Source organism: Musca autumnalis, unplaced genomic scaffold (assembly GCF_047663935.1).
Source record: "Musca autumnalis isolate F117 unplaced genomic scaffold, ASM4766393v1 scaffold_5, whole genome shotgun sequence".
In the NCBI taxonomy this organism is placed as follows: Eukaryota; Metazoa; Arthropoda; class Insecta; order Diptera; family Muscidae; genus Musca; species Musca autumnalis.
The window spans coordinates 84,314,450-84,328,882 of NW_027412088.1; positions in this window are offsets into that span (position 1 = coordinate 84,314,450).

Here is a 14,433-nt window from a genome sequence, read left to right on the forward strand (position 1 = left end):
AGTGTTCGTTTGGCGTCGACGTCTTCATATAGTTCCACGCCTAGAACGGTACATCCCGATTTTCGTTCTTTTGAAGGTCGTTGCGTCAATATTCCACCGAATTCGTTGAATTGTGGTGTTTAGTCTTCATTTGGGGTATAAAGCTTTCCATATGAAATTTGTCGGTATAGGTCCACGTCTTAATATAGCCCCCATAGAACGATACCTCCCGATTTTCGGTATTTTGAAGGTTGTTGCGTCAATATTTCACCGAATTGGTTGAAATTTTAATTTTGTCGGTATAGGTCGACGTCTTCATATAGGTCCACGCCTTGAACGGTACCTCACGATTTTCGATATTTTGAAGGTTGTTGCGTCAATATCCCACCGAAATGACTAAATTTGGTTATTAAGTCTTCCAGGGGGTTATAAAGTATTCCTGAAAAGACTTATTAGTATAGGTTCACGTCTTCCTTTATCCCCCATAGAAGCATACATCTTGATGTTTGGATTTTTTTTTATGTTTTAGCCACATTATCTTACCGAAATATCGGAAATTTCCTCAGGAATTTGTCGGTATAGATTGACGAATTTTGCTAAAATTTGGTAATTAGTCTTCTTCAGTAACGAAAGGAAACTAATTGTTCCATTTTACTTCAATACAACTCGTTGTGTAGGGTATAACAAGTTCGACCCGGCCGAACTTAACACCGTTCTTACTTGTTTCATAGTAGCATTTTTTGCTACCAACCAAAGTTGTCATAATTGCGCGGCATATAGTCACCCGTATTACAGCTCCATATGATGAATTCTGGAATTTGCCAAGTAAATACCGATTAGATTCGTTCCTTGGTTGGAGATCAGTATCAACCTAACCGACATATTATTATTACTATTATTTAAAAGTTTAGTTGCACGTCATGCATTACTTAATGAGGACCTGTAATCTACACACTTACCTCACTTTATTTTATTTAAAACTCTGTGTTACCTGTATGGCATAAAACGCCCTTTCCAAAACAAAACTGCATTCATCCAAACTAGTTTTTATGGAGTTTATATTGGTCTCGATTTTTGTAATCTCTTCATATAAAATCACTTTTTGATGCTATTAACCACCAGAATTTAACACACAAAACCAGTCCAATTTCCAAAATCCTTGCGGGGGCATAACAATTTCCACTCAAATGCCTTCGAAACCCATAATTATAGCATGCGATACAAATTTACAAATCACCTTCATTCAGACACATATTCACACTTGACACAGACACATATTCACTTGGCCAATTATGCGCTCAAAAAATAATCGAAAGAATGAACGAAGCAACACCCACTCAACATCACTTCAAGCTGGGATAAGAAGAGCTCTGTTAGGAGAGCAAGTGTCGGATTAGCAACACTATTCATGTATGTATTCTAGTTTTAAAAGCACGATTACAGTGCCTACACCAGCAATAAATTTCAATAAATGGCCTAAGCATCACGAGAAGTGATAACCACGGAACAAGTGAATCCACATAGAGCTATACAATGGTCGACTTTACACTAAACCGGATCAATTGGTAGCTGAAAGGCGTTTCCTTATTTTTGCAGAAAAAAACAGATTTGTTGAACAGTAAAAAAATGTTAAGATATGACAACACATATTCTGTCCAACCATCTATCAGTCAGTCACTCACTCACTCTCTCAGTCACTGATACGTCTATAGGCTATACATAGATAGATAGGTCGGTTGTGTGCTGCTACTGGAGGACACCAAACACAATAAGATTATGATGCTGGGTGGAATTGTAGCATGGTCGGCAACATTTTCATAACAGAATAGCTAATCGGCTATGGAAACAAGTTAGCCCACATTTCTGCCGTTGTCAATCACTACCGCATTTTCATTTGCTTAGCCTAGCACAGTGACCAGCCGCATGTCGGTCAATAACATATGCTATTTCCAGCCAGGAAGCAAAACAACAAACATTTCATGGCAAGAATTCAAGCCGGTATTTTTTCATAAAATCTTGTCTTGTCTCGATATTGAACCGTCTCAATATATGCATTTCTGTGCCAAAGTCATAAATTATGTAAGATATGCACATTATAAAACGGTAACTGATGCAATTGAGCCAGAATGTTAATAATGAAGTCTGCGGGTGATGGTTATTTGATACTATTATGGCGACATAGTTTAGTGGAAAGAAAAATTACAAAAAGACCATAATAAAAAGGATAAAAAATAAGCTCCCTCTAATGTTGGAGACAACCGCAATTGCTGTAAGGACCAAGTTCCGTGAATCGACGGCTGGAATGTGCGTATTGGAACGCGTACTATATGTAAATGGAACGTACTTAAAAAGTACAAAGTTGATGTTAATGCTACGAGTTATGTTGCCCTTAATTATACGGTGCAACAAGGCTTTGATAGGAGGAAACTCATTTTGGGAAACTCATTGGGAATGTACACCACAACTCAAGATTCTGAATTATGTAGTGACGATTTTTTTAATTTGACACGCGCCAAAAATTTTTATATTTGTATGGCGCTATGTAGCTTCGTTTTGTCGTAGACCTATACTTATATGGATCAAAATGAATGTCTGTCTAAACCTAATCATGCTACATGTCGCAATTCTGATCGGATTTTGATTGTTGGTGGGTGTCCCGCAGGCGAAGAAGTCTTTTGATTTTGGCGATTGTCTGATAATATTCAGGTTTCGGAATGGGCATAAAACTTATTTGGAGAAAAAGTCAACGTTTTATTCCAAATCGAATATCTACACTTGTTTTGTTCCGAAACAAAACTGAGGGCAAATCCCAAAAACAACAAAATAAAAACACCGGTGGAGCACACTTGGAACCAACAAAGGCGAAAACCAGGCACTTTAAAAGATAAATAAAACACTTTTATTTTCCGCACTTGCGATTTTCAACAAAAGAAAACACTTTCCTTTTTTTATTGAATTTAAAAAATAAGGTGTTCAAATTCGATTTAAAAACAAGTACGATTTATTTTATTGCGCTATTCGGACGTCTATTCCGTTCAACGAAAAAACAACGAGTGAATTCAAAAAACAATAAAAAAGCTAAATATTCGCTCCATCAAATTCCAACGAGTGCGTCATCTTAGCAACCAGTGAAAAATATCCCATGCTTCAGACAGAGTGGCCAGATCAACCCTTGATGTGATGGTTTGACACAACCGATAGGGATTCCAAACTTCGATCCTTCACGAACGTGAACATCCCGGCCACCTTTCAGTCTTTCGGAGCCAGACAGTCCCGAAAAGAACTCGAAACTCATGGAAAGATATCAAAAAACAAAAAAAAGAAAGAAAAAAAATAAGGAGCATTAGTGGGTTACTAAATAAAAGTGCAAATTATGCACATTGGTTTCATTTTAATTCAGTTTTGAAACCATAAAAATTCAATTCAAAAAAGTAATGATAAATTCATTCATCAATAATATAAAGTAATTAAAACAGCAATAAAAACTTTGTTAAATCCAACATCAAAATCCAAGGCTATGTTAACAACAAAATCCAATGGGACACAGGCTGGAAAAGAGTAATACATAAAGTGCATCATGGTTAAAGCAAATATACATTCTGCCTTACGCAAATCTAAGGGGTATATGTCCCGGATATAACGTATCCGAAAATAGTGAATTGCGCCAAAGGTTTTCCAAAAGCACCTCCGCTAACACCATTCCGAATGATCTTCGAATACAAATCACCACCTAAGGTTATGTGAACTGGCGCCGAAGTATGGAAATGCTCGTCGGCTAGCTGCAATCCCGGGAACTCTTCCACAATGCGTACATTTACCGACTTCTTAGGAGTAACCACTACATGGTTGCGACGAACTTCCGCATAAGTTTCCACGGTAGTCGACATCCCGAAATTTCCTCTAAGTTGAAGAAGGCACCTGTTCTTGTTCCCGACTCGAACAACCCTTTGGCCCATTCTTTGCACCAAAGACTCGGCAACAATCGAACTCTCGATACTGGGGTCGAGCACGGCACGTTCGTGGATATACCGATCCCCACAGATGATCTTGACCACTGCTGTTGCTTTCAACAATATCGTCTCCCGCAGACTGTAAGTCGGGATCAATTCTGTCGACGTTTCCTTTCGCCTATACGATTTACTCTTCCGACCATTGTACGGAACCATTTCATTGGAGGACTCCTTCGATGATTTGGTGGAGGATGCATGCTTAAAAGCGTGGGACGAACTGGGTCCCTTTTGCTTAGAAGCTTGGGACGAACTGGGTCCCTTCTGAGACGCATTTTTGGACGAACTAGGCCCGTTATGCGATGGTTCTGGCTTATCCGAAGAATTAGACGAACGAGGTCCTTTCTTCGGTTGAGATCTGGACGAACTAGGTCCTTTCTCATCAGCGCCTTTCTTCACTAAATCTTTAGACGAACTAGGTCCAGGTTTGTGAAGCAAAGTGTGGTGCGTATCTCCACATTTTTTGCACTCCCCTTTACTTGTGCATGTGCGCCATGTGTGGTCGTGTCCCAGACAACCGGCACAATGTTGGTAAATGGACACCATCTTCATCCTCTCAGCGTACTCCATGCTCAAAAATTTCTTACAAAAACGAAGTGGATGATCGTTGAGACAAACGCGACAAACAATCCGTTTCTTGCTCACACGATTTTCGGCATTGTACTTTTTAGCTTTAACCATGATTCTAAAATAAATAAAAAAAAACAAATCTAGTTGGAGGGTAACACGACCAATTTAACTACCGGCCTAGTTATAAGACCACGTTCAGTCTTGACCTCTGCAACGCGCACAAGCTGATCGACGCCTGGCAACACTTTAACAATACGACCTAACCTCCATTCGTTAGGTGGAATATTATCTTCTTTGACGACTACCATATCATTGACTTTAACATTGTCGTCTGGATTTTTCCATTTGTTACGTTTAGTAAGCTCCTTCAAATATTCTTCCTTCCAACGTAAACATAAGCGTTGGTTTAAAGCCTTAACCCTTTGCCATCTGTTGAGAATTGATTCAGGAGCCTCGTGTATTTCGGGTTCCGGTTGTGACAATATAGGTCCGCCTATCAAAAAATGACCAGGAGTCAACACATCAAGAGAAGAGACATCATCGGACATAGGACACAAAGGCCTCGAATTTAAACATGCCTCTACTCGAGCTAAGAGCGTCGAAAACTCTTCAAACGTATACTTCAGATTCGCTGCTATCCTCCTGAAGTGATGTTTAAATGATTTAACCCCAGCCTCCCATAAACCACCCATATGTGGTGCACCTGCTGGGTTAAAATTCCAAATCATACCCCTCGTTGAATAATTTTTCATAAGTTCGGGGCCAACCGTTTGAATAAATGTCAGAAATTCACTTCTCAAAACCTTTGATGACCCAACGAAATTTGTTCCGTTGTCCGAGTACTTTGGACAACCTCGACGGGACACAAAACGGGAAAAAGCTGCCAAAAAAGTAGCTGACGATAAGTCGCTTACCGCTTCTAGATGGATGGCACGTGTGGCAAAACACACAAAAAGGCACACATACCCTTTGGTAATTAAACAAGCTCGACCTGTATAATTCTTTATATCATAGGGGCCAGCAAAATCCACCCCAGTTCGAGTGAAAGGTCTATCGAGTATAGTCCTAGAAAGCGGCAATGAGGCCATCAGTTGACTTCGAGTCCGTTTGGCCATTATGGTACAAACACGGCACCGACCAATGGACCATCGAATTAAATTCTTTGCTCTCGGTATCCAAAATTCTGTTCTTAGAACCCGAAGCATCAGTTGATTACCGCCATGCAAAGTCACTTGGTGAATAAAATTAATAAGAAGCCGTGACATTTTACAATTATAAGGCAAAATAAGTGGATGCCTTTCGCTAGGAGGCAACTCCGTAGCATTTGACAGCCGGCCACCAACGCACATTAAACCCTTTGAGTCAATAAAGGGATTTAAGCTAAGTAAACTACTTTTCGAAGAAAGTTCTTTGTCATTCGATAAGGAATGATACTCATCAATGTAGTAAACCTGTTGAGCAATCATTACTAAACGTTCTTTTGTCCTTTGGATCTCTTCGGAACCAATCAATTTTTTGGAAAAACTTTTTTCCCCCTTGAGTCGATCAACAAAACGGAACACATACGACATAAGACGCAAAGCGTTTGCATACGATGAAAATTGGTGCAGAATATCATCATAACCTTTGATGAAAGTAGGGAATACTTTAACCTTTCTCCCTTCTTCCTGCGTATCGAAATGACCAATGTCTTCTTCCCACTGGCTACTCGAATCTTTAAGCCATGAGGGTCCATACCACCAGAGCGGCTCATCTACAAGAGTTTGAGGTCGAATACCTCTACTGATCAGGTCTGCAGGATTAAATTCTGATCGAACATGCCTCCAATTGTGTTTTCCAACCTTATCAACAATTTTCGACACTCTGTTAGCAACAAAGGTGTTCCATGAACTTGGTGGTTTTTGTAGCCACGCGAGTACGACCATGGAATCAGACCAACAATAAAATTTAGTGTTCTTCTCATCAAGACACAAATCGGTTCTTACAGATCCCATCAATTCTGATAACAAAAGAGCCCCGCGTAGTTCCAACCTAGGCAATGAAACAACTTTCAACGGAGCCACTCTTGATTTTGCCAACAACAAATGAGTTTGCACTGATCCATCATCAGATGCAACCCTCACATAAACACAAGCCCCATAAGCTTTCTCAGAAGCGTCTGAAAAACCATGAATTTCAACTTGAGCGCTTGGTTGAAAACCAACCCATCTAGGGATTTTAATATTGTTCAACGAAAGATAGTCAGCAACGAATTGTTCCCACTTATGGAGTATTTTCGCGGGCACTACTTCATCCCATCCAATTCCTTCACTCCAGATCTCTTGCATCAACATTTTTGCCACGACGATCACAGGGCCTAACCAACCTGCGGGATCAAACAAACTGGCAATAATAGACAAAACTTCCCTTTTTGTAAAATTCGACTTCATCTGGATGGGCTTGACGGAGAAATAGAAAAAATCACTCTTGGCATTCCATCTAATGCCTAGGGTTTTGGCGTTACTCTCATCCTCAATCTCTAAAAACTTTTCAGACAGAAGATGATCTGGTGGTAACCCTTGCAAAATTTGCTCTTCGTTAGAAGTCCACTTCCTCATAGAAAACCCAGCAGAAGATAGAGCACAAAAAAAGCTGCCAAAAAAGTAGCTGACGATAAGTCGCTTACCGCTTCTAGATGGATGGCACGTGTGGCAAAACACACAAAAAGGCACACATACCCTTTGGTAATTAAACAAGCTCGACCTGTATAATTCTTTATATCATAGGGGCCAGCAAAATCCACCCCAGTTCGAGTGAAAGGTCTATCGAGTATAGTCCTAGAAAGCGGCAATGAGGCCATCAGTTGACTTCGAGTCCGTTTGGCCATTATGGTACAAACACGGCACCGACAAATGGACCATCGAATTAAATTCTTTGCTCTCGGTATCCAAAATTCTGTTCTTAGAACCCGAAGCATCAGTTGATTACCGCCATGCAAAGTCACTTGGTGAATAAAATTAATAAGAAGCCGTGACATTTTACAATTATAAGGCAAAATAAGTGGATGCCTTTCGCTAGGAGGCAACTCCGTAGCATTTGACAGCCGGCCACCAACGCGCATTAAACCCTTTGAGTCAATAAAGGGATTTAAGCTAAGTAAACTACTTTTCGAAGAAAGTTCTTTGTCATTCGATAAGGAATGATACTCATCAATGTAGTAAACCTGTTGAGCAATCATTACTAAACGTTCTTTTGTCCTTTGGATCTCTTCGGAACCAATCAATTTTTTGGAAAAACTTTTTTCCCCCTTGAGTCGATCAACAAAACGGAACACATACGACATAAGACGCAAAGCTTTTGCATACGATGGAAATTGGTGCAGAATATCATCATAACCTTTGATGAAAGCAGGGAATACTTTAGCCTTTCTCCCTTCTTCCTGCGTATCGAAATGACCAATGTCTTCTTCCCACTGGCTACTCGAATCTTTAAGCCATGAGGGTCCATACCACCAGAGCGGCTCATCTACAAGAGTTTGAGGTCGAATACCTCTACTGATCAGGTCTGCAGGATTAAATTCTGATCGAACATGCCTCCAATTGTGTTTTCCAACCTTATCAACAATTTTCGACACTCTGTTAGCAACAAAGGTGTTCCATGAACTTGGTGGTTTTTGTAGCCACGCGAGTACGACCATGGAATCAGACCAACAATAAAATTTAGTGTTCTTCTCATCAAGACACAAATCGGTTCTTACAGATCCCATCAATTCTGATAACAAAAGAGCCCCGCATAGTTCCAACCTAGGCAATGAAACAACTTTCAACGGAGCCACTCTTGATTTTGCCAACAACAAATGAGTTTGCACTGATCCATCATCAGATGCAACCCTCACATAAACACAAGCCCCATAAGCTTTCTCAGAAGCGTCTGAAAAACCATGAATTTCAACTTGAGCGCTTGGTTGAAAACCAACCCATCTAGGGATTTTAATATTGTTCAACGAAAGATAGTCAGCAACGAATTGTTCCCACTTATGGAGTATTTTCGCGGGCACTACTTCATCCCATCCAATTCCTTCACTCCAGATCTCTTGCATTAACATTTTTGCCACGACGATCACAGGGCCTAACCAACCTGCGGGATCAAACAAACTGGCAATAATAGACAAAACTTCCCTTTTTGTAAAATTCGACTTCATCTGGATGGGCTTGACGGAGAAATAGAAAAAATCACTCTTGGCATTCCATCTAATGCCTAGGGTTTTGGCGTTACTCCCATCCTCAATCTCTAAAAACTTTTCAGACAGAAGATGATCTGGTGGTAACCCTTGCAAAATTTGCTCTTCGTTAGAAGTCCACTTCCTCATAGAAAACCCAGCAGAAGATAGAGCACAAACCAATTGATCCCTAGCTTCTATTGCTACTTCTAATTCATGAGCACCTGCTAGGGCATCATCCACGTACATCATTCGACGCAAAATTTTGGCCGCTAAAGGCAAGTCCTTTTCAACATCTGACGCTAACTGAAGCAAAGTTCTAATGGCCAAAAAAGGTGCACAATTTACACCAAACGTGACTGTCTTCAATTCAAAATTCTTTAAAGAGGCTTTAGGATCCGTACGAAAAACCAATCTTTGAAACCTTGTATGATCCTCATTTAACCAAATCTGTCGATACATTTTCTCAACATCACCATTGAAGACATAACGATAAAAACGCCAACGAATTATCAGTAACATCAAGTCGTTTTGCAAAATCGGACCCGGATATAGAGTATCATTCAAACTCAAACCTGTAGTGGACCTACTGGAGGCATTAAAAACCACTCTAACCTTGGTTGAAGAACTTTCCGGTTTAATGACAGCATGATGTGGCAGATAAAAAGAACTGGAGCCCTCATCATCTTGTGTCACCTCAGTCATATGACCCAAAGACTCATACTCTTCCAACACGTTATCGTATATAACTTTGAATTCCGGTTTCTTGCACAATGATGATTCGTTTCGAAAAAACTGTCTACAAGCTCTCATTCTTGACAGACCTAGACCCTTTCCATTCTCATACTGAGGTTTAAAAGGCAAGGAAACGACATAACGACCATCTGATAATCTTCTCGTGGTCTTTTGGTATACAACCTCACAATATTCTTCTTCTGGACTGTATTCTGAAATTTTCGGTGGTTCCTCTAACTTCCAAAATTTCTCTAACAATTTGTCCATTTCGACTGCCGTACAAAAAGAGACACAGGTCGTAAATGACCCCGTGTTCGCGCTAGCAATCGGACCTGTCAGAACCCAACCGAAAATAGTCTCTTGGGCCAAAAGCGACCCTAGCACATTTTGTTGCATGCCACCCAACAAAATCTGTGGATAAATATCTCCACCCAATAGAATGTCGACCTGGTCACTCTTAGCAAATTTGGGATCAGCTAAAGGCGCAATGCCCAACGAATAAATATCTGGAATGTCCAGAGTGTAACTAGGTAGTTTTCCAGTCAATCTTGGCAAAACCAAACTAGAAACTTGGACTTCAAAACTATCACTATGAGGCGATTTCAACAAAAACGTACATTGCTTTTCAGTAGATCCCGCTAATGCATCATTAAGACCAGAAATTCTTGCGTTTACTTTCTTAATTGGAAGGTTAAGTCGTCGCTGAAGCTTCTCGGAAATAAATGTTGGCTGAGATCCCGAATCAATCAAAGCTCTGGCAGTAAAAATAACACCATTGACGTCAATTTGGACAATGGCCGTTCCCAATAGAACCTGTTTCCGAGTAGCAACAAAACAATTCTGCACCCTGGACTCAGTATTATTTATGGCCTGTGCAGCCTGTCGACTAGTACTAGGTTGCGCATCAGAATCGGTAATCACAGCTGAATTCCTCTGCTTAGAATCTCTATGCAAAAGAGTATGATGCTTTAAATTACATTTTGAACAACTCATCTTCTTTGCACATTGATTCAACTTATGATTGTTGCTGAAGCAGTTTAAACAAAGATTATTTCGTTTTATTACAAGAAATCGTTGTTCCTGGTTCATCTTCAAAAATTTCGGACAAGACTTCAACCAGTGATCTTGAGAACAAACAAAGCAAACATTTTTATTTGTATTCGTCTGATACGACTTCACTCCTTTGCTCGGACGAGAAACATCATGAGAACTTTTGGATCCAGAAGACCTAACATCTTGCGAACGCGTTAAGTCATACACTGTCTCTAATGACTGAAATCTGGCTGTCAAAAACTCATCAAGCTCAGACCACTTAGATACCTCAGTTTTATTTCTGACAGTCTGCTCCCAAAGCGATAAGGTATTTGTGGGCAATTTGATGGAACATAAAAATACAAAAATTGGATCCCAACTATCAATGATTGATGTAACTTCAGGGCCGTGATGCAATTGTTAACGTCCCTTTGGAGTCGTTTAATTTCTCCAGCTGACTCATTTTTTACTGTTCCCAAAATAAATAGGATCTTTAATTGACTATTCACTAAGATCCGCTTGTTCTCGTATCTATCTTTTAGATTTGACCAAGCATTCGTAAAACCATCGTTTGTCAAAGGTGATTTTTTAACAATCTCCAAAGCCTCACCCTGAGTACTTTGGCGTAAATAAAATAATTTTTCCACCGGAGTTATAGATTTACAATTAATGTATACAGCGGTGAACATGTCTCTAAAAGACGGCCACGACAATTAATCACCATAAAAGATCTCCGTCGTGCAAGGAGGTAAACGCAAACGATGGTCGGCAACATTGCCTTCCGAAAAATTTGTTCGATGCCTCGGGCTAGCCATAGTGGACGACAAAGTAGAGTTGTCAACAAAGGTTTGGGATAATTCACCCATTAGCGCTGAACAACTCATAAAGGCTTCTCTACATTGTCTATAGAGAATAGCTGCTTCATCTTTGGATCCACTATTCTCAATGCAAACATGTTCATAGGTAGAGTTAATTCTACCCCATAACCGTTTCAATTCAGCCTTTCGAGGCTCAACATCAAACAGAGTCACACTACTCTTTGTTGCATTAAACTCTGTTTCAAATTCTAATAGCAAGGCAGCAAGAGCTTTAAATTTAAGAAAAACTTTCGATTCTGCCATAATTTTCTTTCAAAATCTCAAAAATTAAATATCAGGAACACAACAATTTCACTAATTTTGCTCGAAAGTTGGATTATTTGCAGCAAAATATATGTATGAACAACAAACACTGTTGAAAAACAGATATAACCACCACAATTGGGCGTTTTTTGATAACCAGCACACCGATAATATGTTATTGTTAAGTGAAGGACGACTCACCTTGTTATTACAAGTCTCCTTCTAGCATAAACTGCACCTGTCAATAGCAATGGGCAACAACAAACAGCCCAGACAAATTTGCATAGAAAAACCCCAAAACTTGATATTTCAATTAAAAGCAAAAATACACGAACGGAATTTTTCTTTGTTTTTTAAAATAGGTAGCAGTCACGCACTTTTTATAATGAACAATATTTGGCAAAAATTCAACCGAATTATTATTCACAGACTTTGACAGATGTCCGTCCGTCTGTTTCAATTCCAAATATTCTTTTATCTCTTAACAACAACACACTGGCGATCACTTTCACACAATTATACAGATGTAACTTTTTATTATTCCTTAATTTTGCTATTTCACTTTTTCAAAAAATATTTTAATTCAATAAAATAATAAAAATGATTTGCAAATTATAACAAGAAGGAAAAATGCAAGAAAAGAAAAAACCAAAACACACAAATCAACTAACAAGAAGAAGAATAACGAGTAACCCACTGTTAGTTGTTGGTGTTTTTTCTGTGTTTATCTGTCAAAAAACGGCGATCAGCTGTGACGGCGTTGCCAGATCAACACTTTTTGGACCAAAAATGGGGTACTCCAAAAATTTTTGGGAATTGTTGCAAATAATTTTTTATTAACAAAAATGTTAATTTTATATAAAAATTAAACAAATTATATGCAAAAACGATATCGTTACCTGAATTTCGCCAATATCCAATAAAAGGAAAAAAAATTGAACCTCGTACTCGCGATCCGGCTCGAAGGACGATGTTTTGTTCCGAAACAAAACTGAGGGCAAATCCCAAAAACAACAAAATAAAAACACCGGTGGAGCACACTTGGAACCAACAAAGGCGAAAACCAGGCACTTTAAAAGATAAATAAAACACTTTTATTTTCCGCACTTGCGATTTTCAACAAAAGAAAACACTTTCCTTTTTTTATTGAATTTAAAAAATAAGGTGTTCAAATTCGATTTAAAAACAAGTACGATTTATTTTATTGCGCTATTCGGACGTCTATTCCGTTCAACGAAAAAACAACGAGTGAATTCAAAAAACAATAAAAAAGCTAAATATTCGCTCCATCAAATTCCAACGAGTGCGCCATCTTAGCAACCAGTGAAAAATATCCCATGCTTCAGACAGAGTGGCCAGATCAACCCTTGATGTGATGGTTTGACACAACCGATAGGGATTCCAAACTTCGATCCTTCACGAACGTGAACAACACTAATGAAGCGATGTAACGTAGGTTGCCGTATGTTTTTTTTTTTTCATTTTTATACCCGCCACAATAATATCGAAGGTATAATTAAATTTGTCATTCCGTTTGTAACACATCGAAATATTCGTCCTAGACCCTATAATGTATATATATTCTTGATCAGCATGAAATTCTATATCGATATAATCCTGTCCGTCCGTCCATCTTTTGAAATCAATAGAGATAGTTTGGTACTCCCAGAATGTTTGGTAATGAAAATGGGTTTCATCGGTCTACGTTTCTAGAACGGTACCGCCCGATTTTCGGTATTTTGAAGGTTTTAGCCTCATTATTCCACCAAAATGGCTTGAATTTTCGGTATTTTGAGGGTTTTAGCCTAGTTATGCTTCGTTGGGGGTATAAAACTTGCCACCTGAAATTTGTCGGTATAGGTCTAAGTCTTCATATAGCCCCCATAGGACGGTACCCCACGATTTTCGGCATTTTTAGGTTTTAGCCGCATTATCGCACCGAAATGGCTGAAATTTGACACTTAGACTTCGTTGGGGGTATACAACTTGCCACCTGTAATTTATATAGCCCCATAGAACGGTACCTCTCGGTTTTCGGTATTTTAAAAGTTGTAGCCTCAATATATAGCCGAAATAGCTGAAACTTGGTATTTAGTCTTCGTAGGGGGTATAAAACTTTCGACCTGAAATTGTGTTAGAATAGGCCACGTTTTCGTATAGCCCCCATATAGGTCCACGTCTTTATGTAGGCCCCACAGAACGCTACCTCCCGATTTTCGGAATTTTTAAGGTTTAGCCTCAATATCCTACCGAAATGGCTGAAATATGGTATTTAGTCTTAGTTGGAGATATACAGCTTTTCACCTGAAATTTGTCGGCATTGATCAACGTCCTCACATAGCCCCCATAGAACGGTAGCTCCCGATTTTTTGTATTTTGAAGGTTTTAGCCTCATTACCCAACGAAATGGCTGAAATTTGGTACTTAGACTTCGTTGGGGGTATAAAACTTTCCACCTGGAATTTGTCGGTATAGGCCAGCATCTTCATATAGCTCCCATAGAACGGTACACCCCGATTTTCAGCATTTTGAAGGTTTTAGCCGCATTATCCCACCAAAATGGCTGAAATTTGCTACTTAGACTTCGTTGGGGGTATACAACTTCTCAACTGAAATTTGTCGGTATAAGTCCACGTCTTCATATAGCCCGCATAGAACGGTACCTCCCGGTTATCGGTATTTTAAAAGTTGTACAACCGAAATGGCTGAAACTTGGTATTTAGTCTTCGTTGAGGGTATAAAAATGTCTACCTGAAATTTTGTTGGTATAGGCCCACGTTCTCGTGTTACC